Below are 14,957 nucleotides of genomic sequence, written 5' to 3' on the forward strand. Positions count from 1 at the left end.
GAATGTTTTATAGTTGTCAGTGAATACCTTTTTCACCTCCTTGGTTAAATTTATTCCTAATTATTTTATTCTTTTTGATGTTATTGTAAATGGGATCGTTGTCTTATTTCTCTTTCTGAGAGTTCCCTGTTAGTGTATAAGAACACAACGGATTTTTTTATGTTGATTTTGTATCCCACAACTTTACTAAATTCATTTATTGGTTCTAACAGCTCTTTGGTGTAGTCTTTAGGGTTTTCTGTATATAAGATTATGTCATCTGCAAACAGAGACAGTTTTACTTCTTCCACCTGTTGTGCTCTGTGCTCCTGGGGGACTCACAAATCCAAGCTCTGTTAACTTTCATAGCCGGGTGACTTAGGACTTAGCCTCTGCTGGCAGCTATAGCAGGTGGGGCACTAGACTTATGGGCAAACTCCTTTGTCAGAAAAGCTGGAGACTTAGTTTTATAGTTGGAATGAGCTGGGAGAGAAAGCACAGAGAGTTTGCTCATGTCTATTGAGGCTCCCAGATGACTACTAACTATGTGTCCCGTCAGCTCCCGGAGCCCTGTCAGCTCTCAGAGCTAAGTGATTTGGGACGCAGGCCCTCAGGCGGCAGACATAAAAGTTGAGGGTCTAGATGTGTAGAAAAGCTCCTGCCAGGAAGAAGCTGAAGACTTAGTTTTACTGTTGGATTGATCCAATGGGGAGAAGGCAAGAGAAGTGCCCTCTGGCTCTCTCAGGCTACTTGGAAGTTCCCAGTCAGCCCCCTCATGCTATCTGATTAGAAGCTGGACCCTCAAGCTGCAGCTGGGAAAGTATGCAGCCAAACTCCTTCCAGGGAGAAACTAGGAGTTGGGCACTGTTGCCTGTTCCTCTGTAATGATTCCAGGTGGATAACTATGTGAAGTACCCATGCACCTACTTAAAAACTGCTTCTTTGTTTAATGTGGATCTGGGGGATCATGAATGCCAAGCCCCATTGGGTCACTGAACTAGGTGATTTAGAAGTCAGTCCCTCTGTGGCAGCTTTAAAAGCTGGGGTGCTAGATGTGTGGTCCAAACACTTCAGTCCTGAGGGAGAAACTGAGAGTTGGGTTTTCCCTCCTGAAAGTAAGGTACTGTGCCAGGGGTGGGTGTTATGGTGAGAGTGTGTATCAGCCTTTCCTACATGTTTCAATCTGGATATTTTCTCAGTCTTCCAATGTTTAGGAGTCTCTCACCTAGTTTCTGGATTTCTCTCAGAGGGAATTGATCCATGTGAAGCTATATATTCAGTGCATCCTTGGGAGGAAGATGAGTCAGGAGCCTCTTATCCTGCCATTTTTCTGACTTCATGCCCTCATGTATATTTATTTTTCATTGGATTAACCTTGCCAATTTTCTTTGGCTCATTTCTTTTCTTGCTTTTGTGGTTTTCCTTTAAAATGTGTTATACTTTGTTCTGGCAGGCAATTAAGTTACTTATGAATCAGATTGACAATTTCAGGCTGGCTTTTAATGTTTTTAGGATGAACGTTAGCGTAGCCCTTACTCTAAGGCCAGTTTCTTCTTAACACTAAAATTTGATCCAAGGTCAGTTTCTTCTTAACACTAAAATTTGATTCTTCTGTGGTTTCTACAGAATGGCATGGGTGTTCACTGACATCTCTCTTCTCTGGTTGATCAGACCTTGAATACCTTTCAGCACTATGTGAGCTGTGGGAGTTATTCCTCAGCTCCCCAGTTGTTCTTTGCCCATTGTGTTGCAGAGACCATAGGTTGATGAAGTGATTCTTACCTTCTGGTGTTCATGCTGTTGAATAAGCTCCACCCATGAGTGTTGGAAGGACGTGTGACTTCCTTCTAACCAATAGGATGTGGCCAAGTTGATGGATTTAACTCTGTTGATTGCATTATGCTATATGCCAAATGTTGAATTTCACTCCTGTCATTGTTAATGTCGTATAAAACTCTACTTTGCCAGCAGACACTCTCTCACCTTCCAGATGATCTTGTGAAGGCCATATTGTGTACTGTCCATAGCGACAGCCAAGAAGCAGATAACTGGAAGTGGCCTCTAGTTGATGACTGGGGCTCCTTGCCAAAAGCAAAAATCTAAAGCTCTCAGTCCTATAGCTGCAAGAAAATGAATTCTACCAACAACCTGACTGAACTTGCAAATAGAAATAGATTCTTCTCCAATTGAGCCTTCAGATGAGAATATAGTCCAGGTGACTCGTTGATTACAGCTTGACGGGACCTTGCAGCAGAGAACAGAGCTGTGTCACACATGGACTCCTGACCCGTAGAAACTAGAAGATCATACATGTGTGTTATTTTAAGCTTCTGTGTTTGTGATAGTTTGGTATGCAGCAATAGAAAACTAATACCCCCAGCCTCATGAAATTCTACTCTATGTATGTGTTCTGTGTATGATTTTATTCATTAATAGAATCAAGGGAATCCCTCCTCTTTAGTATAGTCTAGAAAGTTCATTGAGACTGAAAGCCAGGGCAATTGTAGTGCCCACCTCAGTTTCATCCCTTCTCTCTGTGATCACAACCTTGTACTGCCTATTTTCTAGTGTATAAAGCATGTGTTTCATTCATTGTATATAGTGTTCTAGTTATTTGCAGCTGAAGAGCACCTTCAGTGCTGGTTTTTCTAATATGGTAGCAATGGAATTCTTGTCACTGCTTCTTGCATGCTGTCCTTCCTTCTCAGTTCGCTTTTCTTCTTGCTGAAGTTCATCTTACAGTGATTCATTCATAGCATATCCATAGGTGGTAAACTCACTGCGTTACTACGTGAAGAAAAGTATCTTTTGTTTGGATGAATTTGTTAAAGATCATTTACAATTTTAGAATTGTTTTCTGTCATTTTGGTGCGTCCTTGGCAGAAGTTGCTTACATGACCAATAGTGATAAATCTGACTCCCATCGTCCATCACCAAGTTATTTATTTGTTCTAAATTGCAGTCTAGATGGACAGCGGTTTCAGAATTTTTTAACCCATACACTAGTGGGAAAAGACTTTACCAACTAGACTAGTGCCATGTGGACTTCATTTGCCTTTATAAAGTCTTACAGATCTCCACTTATTTCTAAAATTTCTTAGGTCAGAACATTTTGTCCCCTACCCTTTTCAGTGATGTAATGTCATACATTTGTAATAAAGTTAGATTCTTGTGTCATGATCTGCCCTTCACTTGGGAATCCCTGACCTTCGGAATGATTTTTTTAAATTTGCATACATTAAAGTTCACTCTTGGTTCTGTATCGGTCTATGGGTATTGACAAATGCATAATGTCCTGTATCCAGCTTTACAGAATTATACAGAAGAGTTTCTCTTCCCTAAAATTCACTTATACTACCCTCCCTCTGTGTAGCCCATGGCAACTGATCTGTTGTTTAGTCTCTATAGTGTTGCCTTTTCTTGAATGTCATATGGTTGAAATCATACAGAATGTAGCCTTTGTAGACTGGCTTCTTTTATTTAGTAATATGCAATTAAAATTTATCCAGGTTGGTTTCATGCTTTGATAATTCATGCCTTTCATTGCTAAATAGTGTTCTCTTGTATAGATGTATCAAAGTTTGTTTATCTGTTTCCATGTTGAAGGACATCTTGGTTGTTTCCAGTTTATGGCAATTATGAATAAAGCTGTTAACATTAATGTACAGGTTTTTGTAGACATAACTTTTCAAATCAGTCGGATAAATGCCTAGGAAAATGATTGCTGAATTGTATGTTAAGATTACATAGATTTGCTAGTTTTCTATGAAACTAGAAAATTGTCTTCCAAGGTGGTTGTACTTTTGCATTTCCACCAGCAATGAATGAGAGTATCTGTTGCTCCACATCCTCATCAGCATTTGGTATTATGAGGTTACTGAATTTTAGCCCTTCTAATAGTTATACAGTATCATCTTATTGAGGTTTGAATTTGTGTTTCCCTAATGACAAATAATGTTGAACATATTTTCATGTGTTTATTTTCCATCTGTATATCTTTTTTGGTAAGATGCCTGTTTATCTCTTTGGCCCTTTTTCCAACTGCGTTGTCTATTTCATTCTTCTTGTGTTTTACAAGTTCTTCGTATACTCTGGGTACAAGTCTTTTATCAGATACGTGAGTCACAAAGATTTTTTCCAGTCTATAGTTTGTTTTTTCCATTTTCTTAACATTGTCTTTCTTAGAACAAAAGATTTTTAATTAAGTAAAGTCCAATTTATTATAACTTTTCATTCATGGGTTGTATTTTTCTGTCATATACAAAAAGTTATCACCAACACTAAGTTCACATAGGTTTCCTCTGATGTTTCATTCTAGATGTTTTATACTTTTGCATTTTACATTAAGGTCTATGATCCTTTGTGAATTAATGTTTGTGTAAGGTGTGAGGTGTGTTTTGAGTATCATTTTGCATGTGGACATCCAATTTTCCCAGCACCATCAGTTGAAGTGACTGTCATTTCTCCTTTGAATAACCTTTGCACATTCTTAAAAAAATCAGTTGATTATATTTTTCGTGGGTCTATTCCTGAGCTCTCTTTTCTGTTTCATTGGTCAATGTATCTGGTTTTTTTGTTTGTTTGCCAATACCATGCGGTCTTGTTTATGGTAGCTTTATAGAAAATCTTGACATTGGGTAATGTGATTGCTTCAATTTTGTTTTTCCTTAGAATTATGATGACTGACTATACTGGGTCCTTCACTTTTTGTTAATTTTTTGTTTTTAATTTCCTCTATGACCCTTAATGAGCACATGAAATGAGAATACTGAAATCTCCATGTCTAGGTAATTTTGAAGTAATATTTCTTAACTTTACTCTCTCTTTGTTATCGTTCTTTTTGCTTACTTAAATTCTTATTAGCTGCTGTTGGAAGTTTTGGAAATAGCTTCTCTGTCTCTTATTTGTTCTTGCAGATCTTCCACTGTTAAAATCATTTTGTGTTTAATTCTCAGAACCTATCTTAGCATTGATGTTCAACCTCACCAATCCATGCTTCAGATATATCCAATCTCTTGTTCATGATAAGGATTTACTTAAAAATCGACATTTTCATTTATATGATCTATAATTGGTTAAGTTCATAATAGTCTGTTCTTCCTTTGATAACCACTGGCTGCTCTTCTTCACGTGTTAGCAGTCTAATATAGTGGTAAAGCACATAGCCCCTCTGCCAAGCTCTAATACTCATTACGTGTGTTATCTTGGGAGAGTCACTTAATCTCTGTTTCTCAAAATAAAAATTATGGTTGTCGTGAGGGTAAGAATGTTTTTAAAAGAACATGTAAAGCACTTAGGATAGTGCTAGGCATGTGACAAACACTCACTGAGTGTTAGAAATAGTGTTCCATTACCCCTAATCTCTGCTCCTTGGGCATAATACCGACTCTTACTTCTCTAAGGATATTGAATGTCTTCATGTTCAGGTTCCGTCTTACGCATTTTGCAGTTTTCTCAGGAGTAATTAATTTCATTTGTTGAATTTGTTTTCTTTCCTTCTTGGTCTTGACATTCCTCAAAGGTGAAACTGTTTTTATTGTGCACTTGGCGTTGCAGTTGAGATCCTGTCAGACTTTCTTTTTCATCTGCATCCAGTCTGAGAGAATGCACCAGATCTGCTGAGGACATAACAGTGGTTTTAGGGGAATGGCAGGGATAAGGTTTGCCTCCGTTCTGGGTTATTAGGCATCTGATCTTCTGAGTGTGCATTCCCTGTAGTTCTTGGCTATTTCCAGTCATAAGCAGCACTGCCCTCTCCCCAAACGCACAGGCTCTGTTCCAGCTTAAAATCTGAGATCTTTCTTGAAACTGGGTTGTCTTGAAAAGAAGATGTGCATTTCCTAGGAGAGATGCCCATCTGCCTTTGTGGAGATAGTGCAGTGACTCACTCTGTGAACATCCCCAGAGCCCCCCCCGTTCCTGGAGCGCTGCTGGAGCTCAGTGCTGCTGGATTAGAGGTCTTCTTCCTGGAGCTGCACATTCCTCGCTGGCTTTCGTCTCTCAGGTCTTTTTTCCTCACACTATTATATGTTGAGGATTATTAAGTGGCTCTGGGTGAGCCTGGTAGAATGTATATATGTATTTATAAATGTGCTGTTGTTTCATTATATTTGGTGTAAAATGTAAGCCCACAACCGTGTCTCATTCATCTTGACTAGAAAATGTGTATGTTTTTCTAAATAAAGAAAACTAATATATAGTATTAATAATGCTAAAATTATGTTTTTTTCAAAAGGCAGTCTTCATTTCTTTCCCAAAAAAACATTGATACACATTAAATTCATTACCATAACTTGAATTTATTAGAATAGTAAATTATTACTATTTAGAAAAATAAATTCTGAAGAATATATTAATTTTTAAGTGGATTGAATGAGTCTTTTCTTGACATGGGTGAAAAATCCTGTCTGTCTATATTTCTGATTTACTAAATCATCTTTATTTGCTTTATTTTAGGTGATTTATATCATTACAATTGATGAAAACTACACTCTGCATCTCAGAAAAGAGTAAGATATGATTTTCCCTTAGAGCTTAGATTTTACTTTTTAAATGTTTTGTGCATTATATAAATTCAGGATTGGAGTGTAATGTCGACTGTTTAATCAGTCTATTTTTCAATTTAGAATTCAGTAGGTCTTGAATCTTAGATCTATAACAATGTTGCAATATAATTTTCCAACTTGTTATTTTCAAATTAAGAAATAAACTACATATATGTAAATCTTCAATTGAGTATAAAGCCATTGAACCCAAGAACTGCAAGTATGTATGCAGTTAAGTATGTCTCAGGTGAAATCAAACATAGTTACACATTGAATGGTTATTGGTGGGAAACTCAACTAGCAGTGCACATTTTATGAATGTATTGATTATATGTGCATTTATTTTTAACAACTTTATTGGGCACATTTTATATATCATAAAAGTCACTCGAGTGCATAATTTAATAATTTTAATAACTCTAAACAGTGTTGCAACCATCAACCATAAATCAGTTTTAGAACTTTCATTCCCCACCTAAGATTCCTCATGCCATTTCACATTTAATCCCTATTTCCACTCACTACTCCAGGCAACAATCAGTCTCCTTTCTGTCTCCTAGTTTGCATTTTCTCAACATTTCATATAAATGAAATCAAACAGCCCCTTCTCTGATTGCATCTTTGAAAGCATATATTTATAACACTTGGATTTTGTCTGCCTGCATCTTTGCAGTTGAACAAGGCTGGAGAAAATTATCCTCGCTTAATTCATGACTGTTCTCACCTAGTTCATGACAATGAAACCCATGTTGGTCTTTAATGTCTCTCCAACTTCATTAAAAAGTTTTTGATAAGACCATCACTGATCTCATGTTCCTAAATGCCAGTTATCTTTCAGTCTTCATTTTTCTTGACCAATTGGCAGCATCTTGTATAGCTGATCGGTGTCTCCTCCACAAATACTTTCTTCATTTGGCTTCCAGAATACCATAGACTCCTGGTTTGACTCTCACCGTTGTGCTTACTCTTGCTCAGTTTTTTGTTTGTTTCATTTTGTTTCATTTTCAGATTCTTCCTCATCTCTCAAAACCTAGAATACCTCATCATGTTATTCCTGAATCTTGTTTTCTCCTAGCTATATTCAGTCACCTAGTTATTTCATCCAGTCTTGTGGCTTTAAATATTTTTATGTATTGATTATTCCCAAACTTACATCTCTACTTTATTCCTTTCCAAAGAACACCATATTCCTTTTTCTGACTGCTTATTTGATAACCAATTGTTTACCTGAATTCTCACACTTAACATGTCCCAAATGTACTTCTGATCCTCTTCCAAAATTTATCCTCCCGCAATCATCTCAGTAAATGGTAGCTCTATTCTTCCAGTTTCTCAGAACAAAAACCTGGAGTCATCCTTGACATCTTTCTTTTGTTTTCCCCCATACCCAATGGATTATTAAGTCCCATGTTTTCCACCTCAAACATACATCCAGAATTGGTCCTCCACCACTGCTCCTATCCTAGTTCAAACCACCATCCTGTCTTGCCTGAATGACTGCAACAGCCTAACTGCACTCTCTGCTTCTGCTTATTTGCCCTACAAATGCTTCTCAACACAGCATTCAGTCTGATTCTATTAAAATGTTGGTCTGATTCTATCACTTATCTGCTCAAATATCTTCCAATGACTTCTTACCTCTGAGGCAGCATCTCTTACTACTGTCTGTCATCCTCAGTCCCATTCCACTCCAGACACATTGCCCCCTAGCTATTCTTTATATACATAAAGCATAGTTCTCCATCAGGGTCTTTGCATTTTCTCCTAACTCTTCCTGAGATAACATTTCTGTACAGATCCGTGTGGCTTATCTTCATGTCTTTGTCTATTCAGTGAGCCTTTTCATGCCATCTTATCTACATTTTGCAACCAATCTCCCTCACCCAGGCCTATTTATCACCATCTAACCTGGTAGCAGTGTGTGGCCCTCACTGTCATGAAGACTAGTGGTTTTGTCTTTTGTTTACTGCTGTATTGCAGTGTCTAGAAGAGGATCGGTCCGATGGTAGGCACTCAGTAAATATTGGTTGAGTGCAGACATAAACAGGCACACACACAAATATCTAACAGAGGATTTGGAGTCTATTCCAGTGTTAACAAAGCCTGGACTCTCTGATACACCAGTTCTATGAATTTAAACTGTTATGCCACATTAAAATTGCTCTAATTAAAGCACATTATTATGTGAATCATATATTTCACGTTCATTTTTATTATTTTACTATTTATATCCATATTAAATTCATAACTCAAACATTTTTTATTTTTGCTTTTCTCAGCTCATTCTTATCCCAGAACTTTTTGGTTTATGCATGCAATGAAAATGGATCTTTGCATGCTGAGTCTTCATATTTTAAGGTAAGACCCAGATGTCATAGATGTTTATTATTATGTGTTTCTTTATTGAAGTGGACAAAGCATTACTATTGGGATGCATTTGTGCCATGTTGGCAGTTTAATACAAATATTTTGTTTTATATAATTATGACCTGTCATATCGTTGATTGTTGTACATAGAAACAGCATGTGATAGACATGAAACCCAGGCTGAGAGAATATTCTTGGGCACCTAGGTGGTACAAAGTAGAGTTGTCAAAAACATTTTTTCCCTGAAAATCTGCATTAATAAATCTATCTGATATACAATCTTATTATTTTCAACTCTTTTAACATTTTGAGTCTTCTGTAATGTTTACCAATACATGTTTTATTCATAAAGAATGTATTTATTTGCCTTTCTGTACTGTTTTCAGATGCATTGCCATTACCAAGGATATGTTGCAGATTTTCCAAATTCAGTTGTGACACTCAGCATCTGTTCTGGACTCAGGTAATAACATCTTAGAGGGCATTTATACATGGAAAACATAGGGCATACTTTAAGATGAAACTTAGTAGGGGCCGGCCCCATGGCCGAGTGGTTACGTTCATGCGCTCTGCTTCGTCGGCCCACGGTTTTGCTGGTTCGCATCCTGGGTGCAGACATGGCTCCGCTCATTAGGCCATGTTGAGGCATTGTCCTGCATACCACAACTAGAAGGACCCACAACTAAAATAGACAACTATGTACTTGGGGCATTTGGGGAGAAAAAGCAGGAAAAAAAATAATAAGACTGGCAACAGTTGTTAGCTTAGGTGCCAATCTTTAAAAAAAAAAAAGAGAAACATTGGCTGACACAACTGTAGAAGGTTTAAGGGGAATTCTAGTCTGAAAGCTTCCTTTATGATGGCCTCCCTTTTATAATAGTACTAGTAGCTAGACCTTAGTGTCCATTCAAATGAAATCAGTCTGGGGAATCCTGACTGGAGATATTTTCAGGACACAGTGCAGAAGGGGATGGTTTCAGTAAAGGGAACTTTAGAACATCTCTCTAAGTATTGTCACATTATCTATCAGTTATCTCAAATAGTCATGGAAAATGACATTAATTAGTTATTTAAATAGGCACATACTGTATGCTGTCAGTTTGGGTGCACCCAGTGTCAGACATAAAACAACTAATTAAGGGGCTGGCCCCGTGGCCGAGTGGTTAAGTTCGCGCGCTCTGCTGCAGGCAGCCCAGTGTTTCGCTGGTTCGAATCCTGGGCGCGGACATGGCACTGCTCATCAGACCACGCTGAGGCAGCATCCCACATGCCACAACTAGAAGGACCCACAACGAAGAATATACAACTATGTACCGGGGGGCTTTGGGGAGAAAAAGGAAAAAAAATAAAATCTTTAAAAAAAAAAAAAAACAACTAATTAAGAAGGTCCCTTAGAAGTACAGGGCAGGGATGAGGGATTTTCATCATTGATGGTGGCAGGAGGAAGGTGGTAAGTTTATCAGAAGAAGATGGGTGAAAAGCAGAGAAAAAAGACTCTCCCTAACTCCCTTTTGGTTTTGGTTGACTGATTTCCAGAATTTACTCATTTCAACTCAGAAAATTGGCATTCCCTGATTGTGGTTTTCATAGATATCAACCTCTCTAGGTATCTACTCTATAAACCTGCTTTCCCTTGTTCTCATCTCTGTAAGAACAGGAACTTTATTCTTGGAATTCTCAGCAAATATCTTGATTCCAAGACAGTACTTGGCCTTAATATATCTTGAATGAATGTGACTACTATACAGAAAATAGAAAATACTTTTCAATATGTTTAGTTTTTTAATATGTGAGCAAAACTAAGGCAGATGTGGTGACTCAGTTACTAATGGTAGACTGAAAAAAAATAGGAAAAGAAAGTGCCTTTAAACATGTTCCTTACTATGTTTCCTCATTTCTCACAACATTTTTGGTTATAGCTTTGATGGGATCATTTCCAGGATTTTTATATCATTGCTTTCTACATTTTCAGGGGATTCCTTTAGTGTGAAAATATCAGCTATGGAATCGAGCCGTTGGAATCTTCAGCAGGATTTGAGCACATAATTTATCAAGTGAAAAATGACAATCCAGACATACCACTGTTATCAGAAAATTACAGCAATATTTGGCAGAAAGACAAGCCCTACAAGGTTCATTTAAGCTCACAGGTAACTGTGATGATTCTGATGTTATGACATACTATGAAATTACTTCTGTAGAATTTTGTTAATAGTGAAAAGGAACTAAGCTGTTGAGCAGGAATATTGAGTTTGATATCTTCTTTCTATACCTTTAAATAAAACATCCATATTCCATCTAAAATATATGAAAAAAATATAGTATGTATTTCAAACTTATTGTTTTATGATGTATTATGTAACATTTCTTATTTTTTATTGTTATTCAAATAAAAATGCATATTATTAAATACAATTTAGAGATGCAGGAGGAGTAGAATCATCATTAATTACCACTATTCTGGTAAAATTACTTTCAATATTTTGATATTTTGCTTTATATACTACTGGAACATATGTTTCCAAAATAGATAATCATTTGTATATTATTAAGCTCTTTTGATTGACCTGTGCACTGGGTAAAGAATTCTTGTTTGACAGGTGTTTTTCTTTCATCACTTTGAATATTTCAATTCACTGTCTTCTGGCCTCCATGGTTTCTGAGGAAGAATCAGCTATTTTAATCTTATTGAGGATTCCTTATACATGATGAGTCCATTCTCTCTTGCTTCTTTCAAGATTGTCTCTTTGTCTTTTCCTTATGACAGTTTTTTTTATGATGTGTCTTTAAGTGGATCTCTTTGAGTTTATCATACTTGGAGTTCATTGAACTTCTTGGATGTGTAAATTAATGTTATTCATCAAATTTGGGAAATTTTTGGCCATTGGTTCTTTGAATATTCTTTCTGCCCTTTTATCTGTCTCCTCACTTTCTGGTATTCCCATTATGTGTATGTTGGTATGCTTGATAGTGCCCCACAGGTCTATTAGGTTCTGTTCATTTTTCTCTATTCTTTTTTCCTTGTCTTCCTCAGACTGTATAATCTTAATTGACCTATCATCAAGTTCCTTGATTGTTTCTTCTGCCTTCCAAAATCTGTGGTTTAGCCTCTCTAATGGATATTTCATTTCAATTATTGTATTTTTCAATACTAGAATTTCTAAGCCTTTATTGATGTTCTCCATTTAGTAAGACATCATTATTATAATTCCTTTACATTTTTTATTCACTGCTTCTTTTAGCTTTCTGAAATTATTTAAAATTTCTAATTTAAAGTATTTTTCTAGTAATTCCAACATGTAATCTTCCTCAGAGACAGTTTCTATTGATGGCGTTTTTCCTGTACATGGGCCATACTCTCTTGGTCATTTTGTGTCTCATAATTTTTTGAAAACTGAAACTGGTCATTCCAAATAATATAATGTGGTAACTCTGGAAATCAGATTCTGCCTGCCTCCCAAATATTATTGCTGTTTGTCATAGTTGTTTGTTTTGTAAATTTTTTTGATGATTCTCTAAAGTTTGTATTCTTTGTTGTGTGCGGCCACTGAAGTCTCTATTCTGTTATCTTATTGGTGGGTTGATGATCAGTCAGAGAGTTCTTTAAATATTTAGGACCAATAAGTCTCCTAGTCTTTGCTGAGGACCTCTGTGTGCATGTTAGCACATGCCTTTTTTCACTCAGCCAGGCAGTTAACAATTTTGACTTTCATTTTACTTCTTTCTTGCTTAGAGCCATGAATCAGCCAGAGGTAAGAGTTTAGGGTCTTTGCTGGTCTTTACTAAACATGTACCATAGCCTTGGGCATGTACTTAGTCCTATACATGTGTGTGGCCTTCTAGATTCCCAGGCATTTGTCATAGCTTTTCAAAACTCCATGTGTACCTCTCATTCTCCAGTTTTTCCTTTTAGGTTTTTTGGTTGGTCTGTTGTTTGCCCCATTGCTATTTACTTTCTCAGACAACTGTGCAGTTTAAAAAAAAATGCCTGTAATTGTTTTCAACAGATGCCAAAGAAAAAAGCTTTTCATACTGGATGAGATATGATTTAGGTAAAATTCAGACAAGCTTGAAATAGGTCTTCTAGGAAACACAAAATAGGTCGAATCATGACATTTTTATGGAAATGAGATTTTGAAGATGCTGCAGCCGTACTCTGCTTTTGTCGGAGGTTGCCAGTCTGGTGATATTCACAGCAAATGCAGGCTATTAGTTTTCAACTAATGGGAGAAGAGACTAGGGCAAGTTCAAATTCCACAGATATCACTGTTTTACTGAGATCAGTTATTTTTTTTGAATAAATATTCCCAGAATGCCTTAAGCCTTTGGTTAATCTCTAGAGATCTGAGAAAGTTGATTCTAACAGTTTTTGCCAGTTCTCTTTTTGTTTTTTTGTAGGAGAGAATTTTTGGAGGTTCTCCCCTAAATTTTCACAGATTTCACTCCATTTCATGAATTTTCTATAAAATGTACTTATAACCTTTAATATGACATGTTTTCTAGTTTCCTTCCCAATTATTCCTCCATTGACCCATGGGAAATTTAGAAGTGTACATAGTTGGGGATTTTCTAGATATCTTTATGATACTGATTTTTAATTGAATTTTATCACATTTAGATAATGCATTTGACTTCAATATGTATATTTCTCTCTCTATTATGCAATTTTTTCTGAAGTATTCTACACAAGTTAGGTCAATTTATTTGTATTCTTCAAAACTTCTGTTTTCCACATCTTTTTTTCTTGTAGGGAATTTGTAGTTTATGTCTCTTGCTCAGCATCCTCCCATGGGGCATTTTTGAACTTTATTCTGCATTTTTCATTTTTAAGTGGTATATCATTATTAATTCTTATATAAAAATAAGACAGGATAAGTTGGAAAACATTCACTTTTACTTTCAGACACTTAATGGTTTTGTCTATAAGTTTGTAGGAAAATTATAATAACAGATTTCTCTCTGAGCGGCAAGTAGAGAGAACTCTTTTCTCTTTTCCAGACCATTTCCAGTTGTAAGGTAACAAACATTTCCTTATCAAGAACAGAATGCAAAGGTACTCAATGATAAAATGTACTTATACACATGTGGGTAGGTCAACCAACTCCTTTGTGTGTTGAGTGGTTGTGGTAGAAGTATTTGATGATGAAATTACATATCCGATCTTGCATGTTGTTTAATATTTTCCATAATGCCTTTAACATGTTAATTGAAGTTGCTTTAAATCTTCTTTCTGATATTTCTGACATCTGTATCATTTATCAGTCTGATTCTCATGATGGCTATAGCTTTCATATTGATTTTCTTCTTGCCTGTCTGTATTCCCTCTCATTTTTTTGGTAAAAGCTAGACATGTTACATAAGGCAGTAGATACTGAATTAAATAATTTTTTAGGCTTAGAGATGAGAATATCTTTCTACCAGGTCTTTACTTTGAAAGTTTGTGTTAATCTAATCAGATTGTATGCCTGTTTGTGTGTGTTGTTGCTGTGGCTACCCCCGGGGTACCTACCAGAAGCTTCACATCACTTTCAGGGAGATCTTGTGTTTATGGTGAATGATAATTTCCTAGAGGGACTCCTGTTCTCTGCTTGGCTTTGGATTTCTCCACTTGGCCTTGTTTTGAGATTTTACAGATAAAATCTACTTCTTACAGATCCCTGTGCTTTCTCCACTGTAATTTTTTCTTGACACATTTTAGCATAGGACATGGGTTTGACATAGAGTGAAGAATAGAGAAATTCTCTGATGTTTGGATTAAGACTCGGTGTTAGGAAGGCACTATGAACCTGGATTTGGGGATGTAGTGTTCACAAATGTCTCTACCTCTCTCCTTCAGATGTGATACTGGGTCTAGCAAATATTCCTTCCTCTCCCTCCAGAATTAGACCTTTTTTCCATCTTCACCCTCCCAGATGTAGTGAGTTTCACCAGTGCCCTCAGGCTACAAACCTCTTTCCCCTTCCTCCAGTAGATTAAGGTTTTTGTATCAGAGAGTAGATAGAGGAGAGGACTTTTGGTAGAGTTTTTTGGTGGCTGATGTTCCTCCCCACCAGCCAGCACCATGAA

The 14,957-nt window shown here is 36.6% G+C and overlaps 1 protein-coding gene across 8 annotated transcripts in view; it reads left to right on the top strand.

Moving 5' to 3' along the window:
• LOC103543289 (disintegrin and metalloproteinase domain-containing protein 18-like) overlaps positions 1 to 14,957 on the top strand; it is a 466,882-nt gene that overhangs the window by 12,145 nt on the left and 439,780 nt on the right. For 4 of the 8 annotated variants that reach the window (XM_070598808.1, XM_070598812.1, XM_070598810.1 and 1 more), the window contains 4 exons: positions 6,436 to 6,488; positions 8,804 to 8,882; positions 9,278 to 9,354; positions 10,864 to 11,041. The gene's annotated coding sequence lies outside the window, so the exon portion shown is untranslated. Of the gene's footprint in view, positions 1 to 6,435; positions 6,489 to 8,803; positions 8,883 to 9,277; positions 9,355 to 10,863; positions 11,099 to 14,957 lie in introns of all 8 variants that reach the window. The other 4 variants (XM_070598809.1, XM_070598814.1, XM_070598815.1 and 1 more) reach the window with 2 other exon arrangements.

The sequence above is a fragment of the Equus przewalskii genome, chromosome 28, assembly GCF_037783145.1.
Source record: "Equus przewalskii isolate Varuska chromosome 28, EquPr2, whole genome shotgun sequence".
Lineage (NCBI taxonomy): Eukaryota > Metazoa > Chordata > Mammalia > Perissodactyla > Equidae > Equus > Equus przewalskii.